The sequence below is a fragment of the Monopterus albus genome, unplaced genomic scaffold, assembly GCF_001952655.1.
Source record: "Monopterus albus unplaced genomic scaffold, M_albus_1.0 scaffold224.1, whole genome shotgun sequence".
Lineage (NCBI taxonomy): Eukaryota > Metazoa > Chordata > Actinopteri > Synbranchiformes > Synbranchidae > Monopterus > Monopterus albus.
In genome coordinates, this window is record NW_018128104.1 from 487,923 (window position 1) to 502,069 (window position 14,147).

Sequence of the window (14,147 nt, forward strand, 5' to 3'; positions counted from 1 at the left end):
CCAAAAAAAAAAAAAAAACCAGTGCAGTTGATTTTTTTCTACGTTTTTTTCAGATTAAATTTTGATGAATACATTCATGCCCTTCTTCTATGTTTACATATAGTTACAACTAACCCATAAAAAGTAACCCTTTAATTGAAATGTGGTCATTTGTTTTCTAATATACACAGAATTTGTACTGTTTTAAGATGATTTTTAAGATTTTATGTAATAAACGGGTTCACAGGTTAAGTACTTTTTTGTTGTCTCTTATAGCTCTCACCACATCTCAATGTGCATTATTTATAAAGTTTACTGAAAATGTAAACAATTATACAATGTAGGGCTTTAATATTAGTCAATAATGTATTACAGGACCAGTTTAAAGGCCATCGTCAATATGGGTAATGTAATTTACTGTAAAACAAATTTGCCATCATTTAAATGACCGAACACCACATGGCGAACCCGGGACAACTGTCCGCTCTGCCCAGTTGGCAATCCATCCTTAATAAATGAATACATAAATGTAATAGACAGTAAGTGGGATTAAAGCTGCTCCTCATTTGAGGACTCCACTTGTGCCACTTACTGTACATTTAGTTTATCATCCATTAAGTGCTTAATGTGCTACACCTCCTTTAGCACCTTTTCCACTTTGACTAAAAGTACTTCAGGTTTATTTCAGCTTTTTAAGATTTGATAATTTCTGCATAAACTCAGGACCCATCAAAGCCAGTTTTAATTCAGTAAACAACAATCCTAGAGTAACTACAGTTGGACCAAGAAATAGTTAAAACCCGCTTAAACTTTTCATTTGTTTTGAGTACTTGAGCTGGTACCTGCTCTTTAATCTACATCCCACTTACCAGTCCAGCAGTGGAGTATCTGTCAGTCAGGTGCTACACCCAGGAGGGAGAAACCTATCAATCCATAACAACTGCGTGATCACACAGCACTCCCTATCTGCTTTGAAAATGACTGAGCAAATTCAATTTAATCCAAATGAGTTTAATTAATACTTGGTGTAATGTAATCATGTAGAGCTGTTAATATAGCACAACATTCAAGTCCGGAATGAGCTTTTAAAAGTAGTCACGGTTGCAGTTCAGGGCATTGTGAAGTTGCAGAGGTTTCACTGTGGCTTTTGGTCTGTTCCCAAAGTGCCATACTGAAAAGCACCTGAAGTAGTATGAAGTCTTTTTGTCTTTTCCTTCAGCCACCACCAGTCATTGCTTATAACCCTGGGCCTGTTGAAAAGTATATGTCAGAATTATGTATTCAGCTGCCAGTAGCTTATATTTTGTGCCAATATTCAAAATCTTTCTCCACATTTCCACCAAAGCGCTCAGATATTCTGTTCTTGGCAGGATGGTGATGTCTACTGAAATCTATGCTAATTCAATTGTGATTGATGAGTTAGAAGCTCCCGAAGGCAGAGTGACCCTTGTCCCAGTTATGCAGAACTAATTTACTGTAACATCATCAGACAGCTAAATGACTAAATAAACGTGCAAAGAGAATATATTTCTTTATTTCTGGAGGAAGCTGCTGTCTCGTGAGCAGTGGATGACCTGAATGTCAAATCAACCCATCTACCAAATGCCCCTTAAAAAGCCAGCTGAAGTGAACAGGAATCAATAGCAATGTTCTCACTTACAGCAATGCGGCCTCCACATACCAACACATAACTGCCCTGAGAGAGAAATGTGAAATTGCATAGCTGTGTATGAAAGCAAGAGAGAGAAGAATAAAGAAAGAGCCAAAGTTAAATATTTTCTTCTTTTGGTCTCAATAAAAGTTTCCTTACTAACAGTTACTACATAAACATTTGTTTTTATGAATGATGCAGCTGAAATGTAGCAAACTGCAACAAATAAGAGGCAATCTGGCAATGTCCAGTACACTAATATGAAGTTAGCTATGCATTTAAAGTCGTTTATCTGTTTGGTTGAAGACATAATGTCAGAAACGGCGCGTAATGCGGCCGAAAAGTGTTAGGTGAACTCAATTAAATGGCCAGATGAGGAAGTGTAAAACAAACCCGTCTCTTTATTAAGAGAACTAACGTTGAACAAAAGAAAACCATACAAGACACGGTGAAAACACAAAACTCATTAACAAAACTTATTAACAGTCCGAGATCAGAGCCAGCAAACACATCCAACAGAGGTGATCCAAAATACATTGTCCAGAGGGAAGTCCGATATCATACACTGTGGCAGTCCGAGACAAGAGGGCAAAGCAGAAACGAATATACCAAGGTAACAGTCCAGGTCAGAAACACAAGATACCAAAACCAAAGGAAAGCTGGAGAGTCAGAGCTGGGGTCTAGAACAATCTGGCAGCATCCTGGTTGGAGGACGCTGCCTAAATAGAAGTGCAAACAATAACGAAACAGGTGAAACTAATGTGAGTGATGAAGAACGTAAAAAGACCGAAACTAGGGTGAAACAAAAACAGGAAGTAACGTCAAAATAAAAGCCGGACAGGAAGCAGCGGAACCAAATCATGACACATAAAGCTGACACACAACTCACTTTACAGCTGCAGATGTCCTGCAGGCGAAATAAATGATGTGTATGAAATTAACACTTATTCAATTTGTCGTCATTTTTTATTTTTGGCACGCAGTTTTGTAAACTTGATGATCAGTGTAATTTATGAGGGGCACTACACAGCCTGAGAAAACAGTTGCATAAAGTCTTCCTAATCTGAAAAATACTCCACTGACATCAGCTTTGGTTTAGAAATAGCCTGCACATACTGTATGTCACATACAGGAGGTGTATCAGCTCTAGAAATAGCCTGCACATATGTCACATACAGGAGGTGTATCAGCTATGAACACATACAGCGTAGTGACTGTATAGCTGTCTACACAGCCCACACTTTCCAAAACCCTCTTAGGATTTTACAGTAAGTTTATTTTCTTCTGTTTTACTAACATAACATCTACTGTATGGGGTGCTGCTTAAACATGGGGAACCTACACACAGTACTGTGCCTGGTTAGAAGTACTAAGACTTCTGTGAGTTTACTAGCATTGCTCCAAGGTTTAAATTGGTTAAAATAATCAGAAAGTAGATTTCAGGGTCCACCTGGAAATTGAACCACATGAATTTGTGATGGAAAATCACATACATTCTGCCAAAAATCTATAAAATCTGGGACAAGAGCAGGTGGAATGTAAGAATGTCCCTTCCTCAAAGCCGCATCTAAAGCTGATAGATGAGAGATTGAGTGTATTTGTGTAATTTAGATGGAGAGAGGTAGAATTGCTGTAAAAATGTAACTGAATTAGTAGAAAAGTACAATAGGTGTAACTTCATCCCTGCACAGGTCCCTGCACAGTTTTTCATCAAGCTTTATTGCCAAACCTTCATCGCATCACATTGCTGCTACTCTGCTTTCACTCAACAGCCTGTAAAGACAACGTGTTACACACAGAGTTTGAAAGCTGTGAGCCAAGCAGGAAGGGACTAATAAAACACACTGCCAACTTGCACTGTGGGAGTGTAAGATCCAAGGTTTAACCAATACTAGGAACTAATTTATACCTGGCATGAAATGTGCCTGAATAGTTTACCTGGAAAATAAAGATGCACTTTAATGCTACACTAGGTGTAAATGGAGATGTTCTGGTTCACACTGTGATCAGAATTCAGCCTGTTGTGAATGTCATCCATACAAGGAGACCACGGCATTCTTAAGAAAATATCTCAGACCATTTGAAAGGTTATTCAAATCTTCCCGTTAACATAACTACAAATAGTAGCAGCAGTTAGTGTCTTTCTTCACAAAAAAATTGACAAACTTATCTCAAATCAATAATCTCTATTGGCAGTGATTACTTTCTAAAATCCACAGTACTCAACTGAATATAATGAGGGTTCATCAGTCTGAGTAAAGCTGATTTATGGTTCTGCATTGAATCTACGCCATACCTACAGCATAGGTAGCACATACCCTGATACCTCACAAGTCAAATCATTTCCTCCCAGAGTTAAAGTCTTTTAAAAGCAGAACCCCAAATCTTCCTGATTTCTTGCTGAGCTTCAATGGAGGGATAAGAAACCAAAAAGGTTGAATTTAAAAGACCATAGGTCTGGACAATACCCACTTGATTTGTCTCATTCAGACTGCTGAGGCCTCATATTAATTTTAATCTGAACTTCAGGGTGGATTTCACACAAGACAAAGACACTTAGCCTTTTTACAACCTGCAGGAATGAGAGGAACTATTACAGCCATCAGTAACTCTTTCAATCTGGTCATGTGAGCATTGTTATAAGACAGACTATAAAGATGTGAACTTATTGTTTAGGTTTTAATGTGTAAAGCCAAGCTGAAATATGCTAAACCCACCACCTTCGTCCTTGTTACTGAGAGGAGGAGACAAACATGTTGTGATTAATGGTCAATTTCCAAATTACGCAAATGTGAAGCAAAGTGCAGCTAAAATTGCATTTAAACACCAGTTACAATCAGGACCGCCCTTAAACAAAAATCAACACAAATACTTTCAATTCACATGTGTTTGATAGATAAATTGGCAGTGTGCATATCCTGTGATTTGATTGAAATTGCTGTCGCATCAGATTGCCAATTACAACAAGTATGTGATTACACCGATCGTTTTCAAAATGACCATCCCTGAATGCGCTGTCACTCTGGCACATTTAATTAAACCAATCAGAGTGTAATGTCTGCCTCTCAACTAGTCATCACACAAACAGAGAGCCTCTCTTTCAGTTGGCTGTGTGCCTATCTGCATAACAGTGTGAACTGGAGCAAGAATTAAAAAAAATTGAAATCTAGCCTTTATTTTGAGGTTTCATTTTCCAATTAAGAAAATGGTTGGTTATGTTTTGGTATCATTATTATTTTTGTGAGTGGAAAATTGACCATTTCCTTATTCACTGTAATCATTATGGTGTAAAAACACTGGCCCTCAATCACCAGTATCTTCCTAAGGTTCTTCTTAAGAAAGGTTTCAAGAAAAGTGTACATCTGAGTCATGGAAATGTTCTGAAACCGCAGAATAGTTCACACCTGTGTTCTTATATTGATGAATGTGTGTGTTTATAAATTGAAAGCATGTGCTAGTCATTCCTATTTAGCACATAGAAACTGTGAATGGCCGTCAATGCCCATAAAAGGGCACAAGAGAGAAGGGCTATGTGCACACACAGGAGTTCAAAATCAAAAGAAAAGCTGAGAAAGTCAGGAATGCTAAAAGAAAAATCTGAAGACAGTGGAGCAGCGGACTCAAAACCAAATAAACACTTGAGTAGTTAAAAAGTGGAAAGGAGAAAATGAGCTGTCATATTTAGTGTAGTAGCATCAGCAGTGGATGTGGAAACATGGTTTGATCTCAAATCTGACAAAACAATGGAGGAGGACAGGCTTTCCCAGAGTTATCTGAGCTGGACTAGTCATACAGCTCTCTCGGGTGTGCCTTCAGCTGACCATACGTTCATGCATACAAACAGGTCCCCTCTGATCTCAGAGGAAAGTCTTTCTAGACAAGGGGTAGGCAAACTTTTTGGCTCAGGGGCCACATTAACTTTTAAAACTTGATAGACGTGCCGGGCCAGCACCAGATGCATACATATCAAACATAAACATATAAAAAGGCATTACAGTGTTAATACTTACATTTTCTTTTAGTGGGAACAGTGTTGTTGATCACCTTTTTTTGCCAGTGCATCCAAGTCTGGTGTTAGTTTTGTTGTGGCAATTCTCAGAACAGATCTGAGGTGTTCATCACTCAACTGGGATCTGTGGGGTGCTTTGTTGGTGTTCATCACACTAAAAGTCTGTTAAACAGCTGTTTTAACTTTATCTTAACCATGTTCAATTGTAATTTCACTGACTTAACTGTCACATCTTCATTTGTCACTCTTCCTGAATAAACACAGTTTATTTCATACTCTTTCACAGTTAGGCTTTGAAATCAACTGCGGCAGTGACAACAAATGTGTAGACGACCTAAAAGTGGATTTCAACTTCACCAGGTGAGTTACAGATGAAGTCTAACCTGAGTTTGTGGTCACATGTTTTACGTTTCCCTTTTCTACAAGCATGAACAGTTTGCACATTCAAATGGATCAGCATACTACATTTCTGCTCTTTCAGCTTTTGGGTTTGGGACAGAAAAGTACAAGAGATAAAAAATATACATATCCTTTTTTTAAACGCATAACATCCTACACTGGAAATGCATAGCACTCTATATGGTGTGTGAAATCTTCTTGTACTTGCTGGACCAAACTGTGTTTGTGCAGTGTTTTTAGCCATGCCAGTGGCATGTCTCTAGGGATAACAATGTCAGTGTTCACAATAGATTGCCAATGTTAGGACTGCCACCGCCTGGCATTAAAACAACTTTGCAAAGCTGCTTAGCAAGGCTGTAAACTTTTCTGTCAGCTCCTCAGAGGTTAAAGTGGGCATTGATGAGCTGCTGGATGTCACCGTCTCAGTGGAGAACAGCGGGGAAAACTCCTACAACAGCCGTGTTATTCTCACATACCCCGCCGGGCTTTCCTTTAGGAAGTTCACAATTCTGCAGGTAAGGTGTCACAAACAGTTCTGTTCAGCCCTTATTTCAGGTCATACAGTGATTCTGTTAGGGTTAGTCCCCCTCACCAGGAGGGTGAGGGAGAACTGAGGTTGGATTCAAGATGGCTGACCCAGGTGCTAGTAAAAAGGTGGTTTAATGGGAAAAATACAAAGTGACAAATAAAAACACGTAGCACTGTCCATGTACATATAACAGCAAAGTAGGGTAAAGATGGTGGAGGAGACCGGGATGACCAGGGGAAAAGACAGGCTAACAGCAAAAAAACAAGAGAGTCTGAGGAACAGGACGGACAGGTGGATAAACAAGCAAACCAGGTGGGTAGGCGAACGAAAACGGAAATCCACAGCACAGGAACTGTCAGCGTGGAAAACAAAATGACGTATAATACATACCACAAAACTATATCTGTTACAGGGTATGCCAGTTAGGTAAGGTAATGCAAGTTCAATTAATGCTCCGGCAACGACAGAGCGTTTGCCAGAGGTATAAGTAAGGAGGCAGGTAATCATCGGGATGCACCCCAGCTGTGCGCACCGACAAAAACGAGTCGCTAATTACTGGAATGCAACCCAGCTGAGGTGCAGATCCCGCAGGATCGAGAGAGCAGAGGAGAGAAAGGCGGAAGAGAGGCAGGTCACACCGAGCGGACCTGATAGCAGTCCACCTCCACCTGAAGGACAAAGGACATTCTTTTGAGGACAGTGAAGTCCAGATCCTCTCCAGAGAACATCGCTGGTTTGAGAGGAATCAAGGAAGCTATTTTTGTCCACCCCTTTCTAAATAGGTGTGGTAGACTCAGACACAACTTGTCATCCATCTACAACCCTGTTTTGAAATCTCTACCCAAACATTTCCACTCCAATTCACACCAGGACAACAGGCGTCGGTCCACAGGTGAGGGTCCAAAGACAACGCTCATTGATACCAGACCTTAACGGCTCAGTCGTAAGGGGACACTGTTAATCATCGAGGGACTAAAACACCACTCAGGGGAATAAATACCTCCTGCTCACCACCAGTCAGATAGAAATGATAAAGCCTCTTGAAACGTCTTCTACCTAAAACTACATCTTGACGCCGTCTTCTAAGTTTTGTTCAGCCTATAAGATAAAATGTTATTGTAATTTAAATTTTATATCATTATATGTGCAGAATTGAAGAAATCTAAATAACCAGTTATTTCACACAGGCATATCAGGACTCAAATGTACATATATTTGTTTTTTAACACTTCAGTGTTAAAATGTTTAAGTGGTTGTGTTCATGTTTGAACTTTAAACAGAAGTTAGCAAATGTGACGAGTGTCTCAGACAAATTGTCTATGAAAATTCAAAATGTCAAGGATGCATTTAATGACTAAGTGTACACAGGTAAACACACAAAAAATGAAACTGTCTGTCTTAACCAGTGCGGCGTAAAGGCAGGAAGCCATTATCTCTGGAAAAAGAAAAAAATCATAAAATCCAATAAAGGGTTGTGAAATTTGGACACAAATTTGCTTTCCACTTTTCTTTCTTTCTTTCACACTCTTGTGTCACGTCTGCTCTCCAAGTAATATGGGTAATGATTTAAATGGAAATCAGCCATTAACTGTAAACACAAGCAAAAGAGCGACCAAACGTTGTAATTTCCAGTCAGGAAATTACACTACCATTGTGTTCTTATACCACATAGACAACTCCTCCAACCTCCCGTGAAAGTTATTTTCAAGCCTGAAGCTATTTGCCCTGAGAGTTCATCTGTTACCATGCAAAAATGGGTTGCTTAAAGTCTGTCCTTTCTCATCAAGCAAACTGGTGCAGTCCCGTCATGTAACCCAGATGTGAAAGCTATCCTGTCCACAGAGTGGGAACTGAATAATGTCATTGGTTTTACCTTAAAAATACTGTCAAGGAAGAGGAGAGAAGTGCGGTGGTCTGCAGGGGAGACAGAATCTCTGCTTGTTACTTGGACTGAAAAAAATCTGAAAATGAAAAAGGATTTAGTCAAAAAATGGCCGATATCACTTCAGTTCCTCATCACAAGGAGTACTATTCAGCGTGTTCAAGTAACTTCATCATGTTGTACGTATATGGCTTCACCAACGCCACTGCCCAGCTGGCTGATCCTTGCACATACTTACAGTAATAACCATATAAATGAGCTCAAGGGAAGTGCAGCAGCATGTAATATGACGCGTCATTTAACACTAATAGCACACATCAGAGAGGACTGCACAGCACATGAAGCATGTAATTTATACAGTAGCATATAAATGAATGTGGACTGCTGCAATGTTCTAGTCTTTTGTGTCCTTTCATCAGCTTCCTCACCAGAACATCCAATTCCTCAAGCACATACAATATGTTTTATTATATTATCTTTACATAGCCAGGAGTGATAATACAAACCATCTTTTCCATCTTTGCAATGACTAAAAACTTCACTCACAACTAGCCGCAAATGTTGTATTCAGTGATTTACAAATACAATTTAGATTACAAATGTGTAAAAAAGGATGAAAATGCTGTTTTTCTGTCACCACCAGTGTCTGGATTTAGGCAGGAAATCAGGTATTTCGATGTATGCTTTATGATACTGGACATTAGTGACTATGCCAACTGTAATTAAGCTTCTAAATGGACTTATGGGGGAAAACTTCACTCACAACTAGCCGCAAATGTTGTATTCAGTGATTTACAAATACAATTTAGATTACAAATGTGTAAAAAAGGATTTGTGCATCTTACAATGACTATATATGTGTTCAGAAATCTACAACTAAAATCAGTATTTAGAAATATGTAAAAACAATTTTCTGTGTGCAGTTCTTTAAATTATATTTACAGATTGTTAGATGCTGGTGCACAGGTTGCCTGACACACGGATCACGTTTTGCTCACATGTGAGGTTTTGAGAGTATTTCTTGCTCTCAGAGCCACAGCTGTATGCTGTGTTTAAGGACAGGTGGAAAACTCAGATATTTGGCTTTTCAGGCTTTTTTCCTAAGAGAAAAAAATGTTTGAAATGTCTTGATTTGAATGTGGAATATACCAGTGTCATGTGGCTTTATCATCTAAACATGACAACAAACTCAGTGAGGGTGTCAGGTACTGCTCTCCATATTCAGAGAACATTAGTGACTCAAGTCTAACACTTGATTAGCCTGATATTTCCCAGCTTTGAACAGAAATACTTGGCAGCTTCACTTCACTTTGCCATGGCAACATCAGTGAGGTCGCCAAACTGCCATTTTCTCTCTGGGAGGAAATGATCTATAGCACACTGATTGGTATAATCTATTGACATCAATCAGTATTGTTTCCATTTGCAAGCCATATATGTTGCAGCCTAGCAAATGTCATGACTAATCTGCCTGACGTGCAGTGTGGTGACCTTTGCTTGAACTATCGAGGGGCCTTCACAGAGGATTTACATAGGATTTGATCCACTTTTTCATATTATTTATACATTTATTTTAGCTTTTGCTGAAAAGACTTGCAATAGAAACGTGCATGTTAAAAAGGACCAAACTGACGTGTTTGACAGGCAGCTTTGGTTTGTCAGCTGATCAATAAATCAGCAAAAGGACAGAGTCAAGAAAACAGAGCAATGCAACAAAAGGCATGTAACCAGAAAACCTAACAACCTAGCATAGTTGTATGCAGTTGACTCATCAGGAACGTTGTTAAACCTCACTAAAGGTGGGTTTCACTATAAACTATATGTACATATACTTTTATCCAAGTCTAATTATTTCCAACAGAATTGAATGAAGGTCAGGCATTCACCCAGCTCCATTAGTTTTTAGCAGGATATCTGAAAAGTTATGAAAGCAAAAAACCTGTCAGTGTGATTCTTATGAAAAGTTGAATAGATCCTCATTAATAACCAAATGCAGAGGACAATATGAGTGAAAAGGCCTTGTGCTCCAGAAAGCTCTTAAAGTTGAACAGGGCCAAAAATTAAAAGAAACACTTCAGGCACTGTTAGGTGGAGCAAGGAATAAAAGGCTTGATTTAATCAGGCATCTTAGTAATTAACTGAAACTATTTGGTTAAGGTTAGGGAATGACTCTGGTCATGGTTTAATGAAACTAACACAAACTGTTGATAAGAAACCCTGTGCAAACAATGTTCTCACTTGGCAAAAATTACCATGACTCAATAATATATATTCTGTGTATTCTATACTACACACATGCTGTCTTTCTGTAAATTCTATCAAAAACATTTTCATTCATGAATAATGCCATCCATGTTTCAGTGAGAACACAGCTTGCTGCTTGTGGCTAATGCTCCAGATTAGTGTGTGAAAACATCATGTGGTGTATTGTAAAATCAGGAAACAATGCTCCTAATAACCAACTTCAGAAGAAAAGCATGCTTGTGTTTTAAGAATTATTTGATCAATCAATGCACTGTAATGAGCTCTATCTGCCATATTTGGGGGAAAACTCACCATGACATTATGTACTGTAAGTGAAGGCACTGAATGAATATGTACTTGATCAAGGCACAAACATGTGACATAACAGACGATAAAATACTGGATTTGAGTGATAAACATTGTCTCTGTATTTAGACTGTCCTGTGCCTCTATGTATATGCTGCTATTTTTGTTTTTACCTTTATTTGGAGCAATAATTGGTCCAGTCTTGAACCACCATTACAGGTTTTACAAAGATTTCAATTAATTTTTCATAAATGTGTAGCTTCCTTGTGCTTGAAAGGTGAATCTTGACCTTGGGAATAATTATTCATTCAAAATTAATTAAACTGCTAAGATGCCCTGCTTTGCTCAGTTTTAAATGACTGTAGATGTCTGGGTGAGAGAAAAGGTAGAAATTTGAAGATGTCAGTGAATCGTAATTTTTATACCATTTTTGGACATTTTTATCAACTAAACATTTGAATTAAAAAGTATAGCTAGTTTACTCAAAGTGTCGGTTCATGTATCAACACACTGTGTAATGTCAAACTAACAAATTAACTTATAATACTTAACAACCAGTACGGACAGTGTGGGGGACATATAATGAAATAAACTGATAACAGATGCTGCTGCTTACTTCATCACAAGGCCTGATTTTTATTAGACATTTTAACAAGACTGACAGCAGTTACTATGCAACACAAATATGGTGATATTATGTTTCTCATTCACTGAGTCTGGAATAATAGCATAAAGCACTGAGAGGGAGAGATGCGTGCGCTACCTGCCTTTGACTAAATGAAAATCAGGTAATGATTTTAGTAGCAAGCCTTTCATGAACAGCGGGTAAGCAGCTTAAACCAAAACTAATATCACATCTCAGGATGCAGTTTTTAATTTAGAAAGCGTTATGCACAATAAATGGATCTTATTCAAACTTGCACAGAAAGGCAACAGCTCTTCTTACAGATTATGTAACTTGCCCTGAGCATACAAAGGCAAACGTACCTCACAGTTTGCCTAATGAAAGGAAATAAGTGGCAGCAACACAACAAGAGAGGATCTAAAATGTTCCCCTGAACTGAACCCATGTACTGCTCTAAATCCTGCATGCGCTCATATCCTGTTTCAGGGCAGGTGAGGACTCTCACCTCCACCTGTAACTTATCAAACCTGCCATCATAACTCTCCTTGTGCAACTAAGTTTACAGTATTTCCTGTTGGAGGTGCTTGGAGGGGTGCCAAGGTGCAACAGCAGTATCCAGTCTTTCCATGGTAAATGGAATTATATGCAGCACCTTTTCTGTCTAAACAGAACAATACCTGACTTTAAATCATTCAAACCCACCCACCCTGTCTACTAGAAGATACATATTATTAATTTGTTTTCACAATTTCATTATGCTATTTTGGGAAATTGGTCATTGCTACTTAAATAATGTTTGGAGATATTTAGAGAGTGAAATATAGCACTACATTTTTTAACTGCACAGAAGACAGAAGGAGGCAGTTGTCAGCAAGGCTGTAAAAACGGGCCCCAAAGAGCACCAAGATACAGAAAAAGCAGAGGAGAAAGAGGAAGTTCCAGGGGAGGTTGGAGAAGACAAAGGAATTATTATTAAAATGCTATGGCACCCCACCCCACATATGGTTGTATAGATAAGTATATAACGAATAACTGTATAACTGTATTTGATAGATAATAAAGGGTGTATCCAGACAAACCGTTGTGTTATCAGCAAGCGCATACTCATGTGTGAGTTCTTTATGAAAAGGGTGGGTTATTCAGAGGGTTGTAGAGTGAAAAAAGTTTTTCATTCAGCAACCCCACGTGGGCACCCCCACCCCTCACCCCTTACATCTGTAGACAAAGGAAACTGCGGTTAACTGTATATGATTGATAATAAAGATATCGGGTGTGTCCAGACAAACCGTTGTCTTATCAGCAGCCGCGTACTCAGACACGTTTCTTTATAAAAAGGGTGGGTTATTCAGAGGGTTGTAGAGTGAAAAAAGTTTTTCATTCAGCAATCAATCTGTATTAACGTCCAAGAAAAATGGCTTCTCCTTCTTATCCGCTTGAGAAATTGCATGGAGTCATCAGCAACGTCCCCATAATTATCACAGAGAAATCTGAGCTAGCCAAGGCCCCGAAGAAAGCCACCATACATTTGGTTCGAATTCAGAATCCGTCCACATCTTCTCTTTAAGGTGAATTGAAACTGCAACCGGGCTATTTCAGCTATGTGTTTCACTACACTACTGGAGAACTGTCTTTTTACCAGCTGCATGTAAGATTTGAGTCTTATAGACTCTAGTTACTTTATCAGCTTTAGTTACTTCTCATACCTTTAGTTCCGTTTAGTTACTTTTCAAAACTTTACTTCCCTTTAGTTACCTTTCAGGAGGTAGCTGCCACAATAACTGCAGGTGGTTGTTATTTGGGAGGTTTGGGGTCTTATCCTGAATTAATAACATGTAAGAGGGAGGTCTGCAGGGAACTCTGTTCGCAGGTTCATGGTAGTTAATTACTGAGTGAATATCTCTGTTATAAAACCTCAAGCAGTGTTTGGAGCTTTAATATGTTTCAAATATGCCACCTTAGTGTGAGAGGTTAAGCTTTATTCCTGTGTCCAGGGGTTAGCATATTGTGGCCGTCATACACAGTCATGGTGGATGTGCACTCAGCAGGTTATTAGGTACAGTGGTACAATGTACAGCACTGCAATTCAGTGCAATTAAATATACTATTACTAAGTTTAGATAGATAACCTTCAAGTGTATTTAATATGTGGCTGTGGATCCCAGGGTGCAGATGTCCTCCAACATCCAAAAACATGGCCAGTAACTGTCAGGACTCTGTCCCTCCAGCTCCTGTCCCAGGCTTTTGTTTTGGAAGTACTTCCGGTTTGGTTCACCACAGTTCTGGACAATTTACATTATCAGCTGATATTGTTTCACCTGCATCTCATCACCCAGATTGGCAACACCTGCCACAATAGCACCTAAGCAACTTCCCCACACCAGAAAGCTGCCAGATTGTTCTAGACCCCAGCTCTGACTTTCCAGCATTCTTTCTCTGCCTGATTATCTTGTTCTGACCCCGGATTGCCTGTTGACCACCGTGTTTTGCCTTATTCCCCCAGAATCTGATTGCCTGCTGTGTACC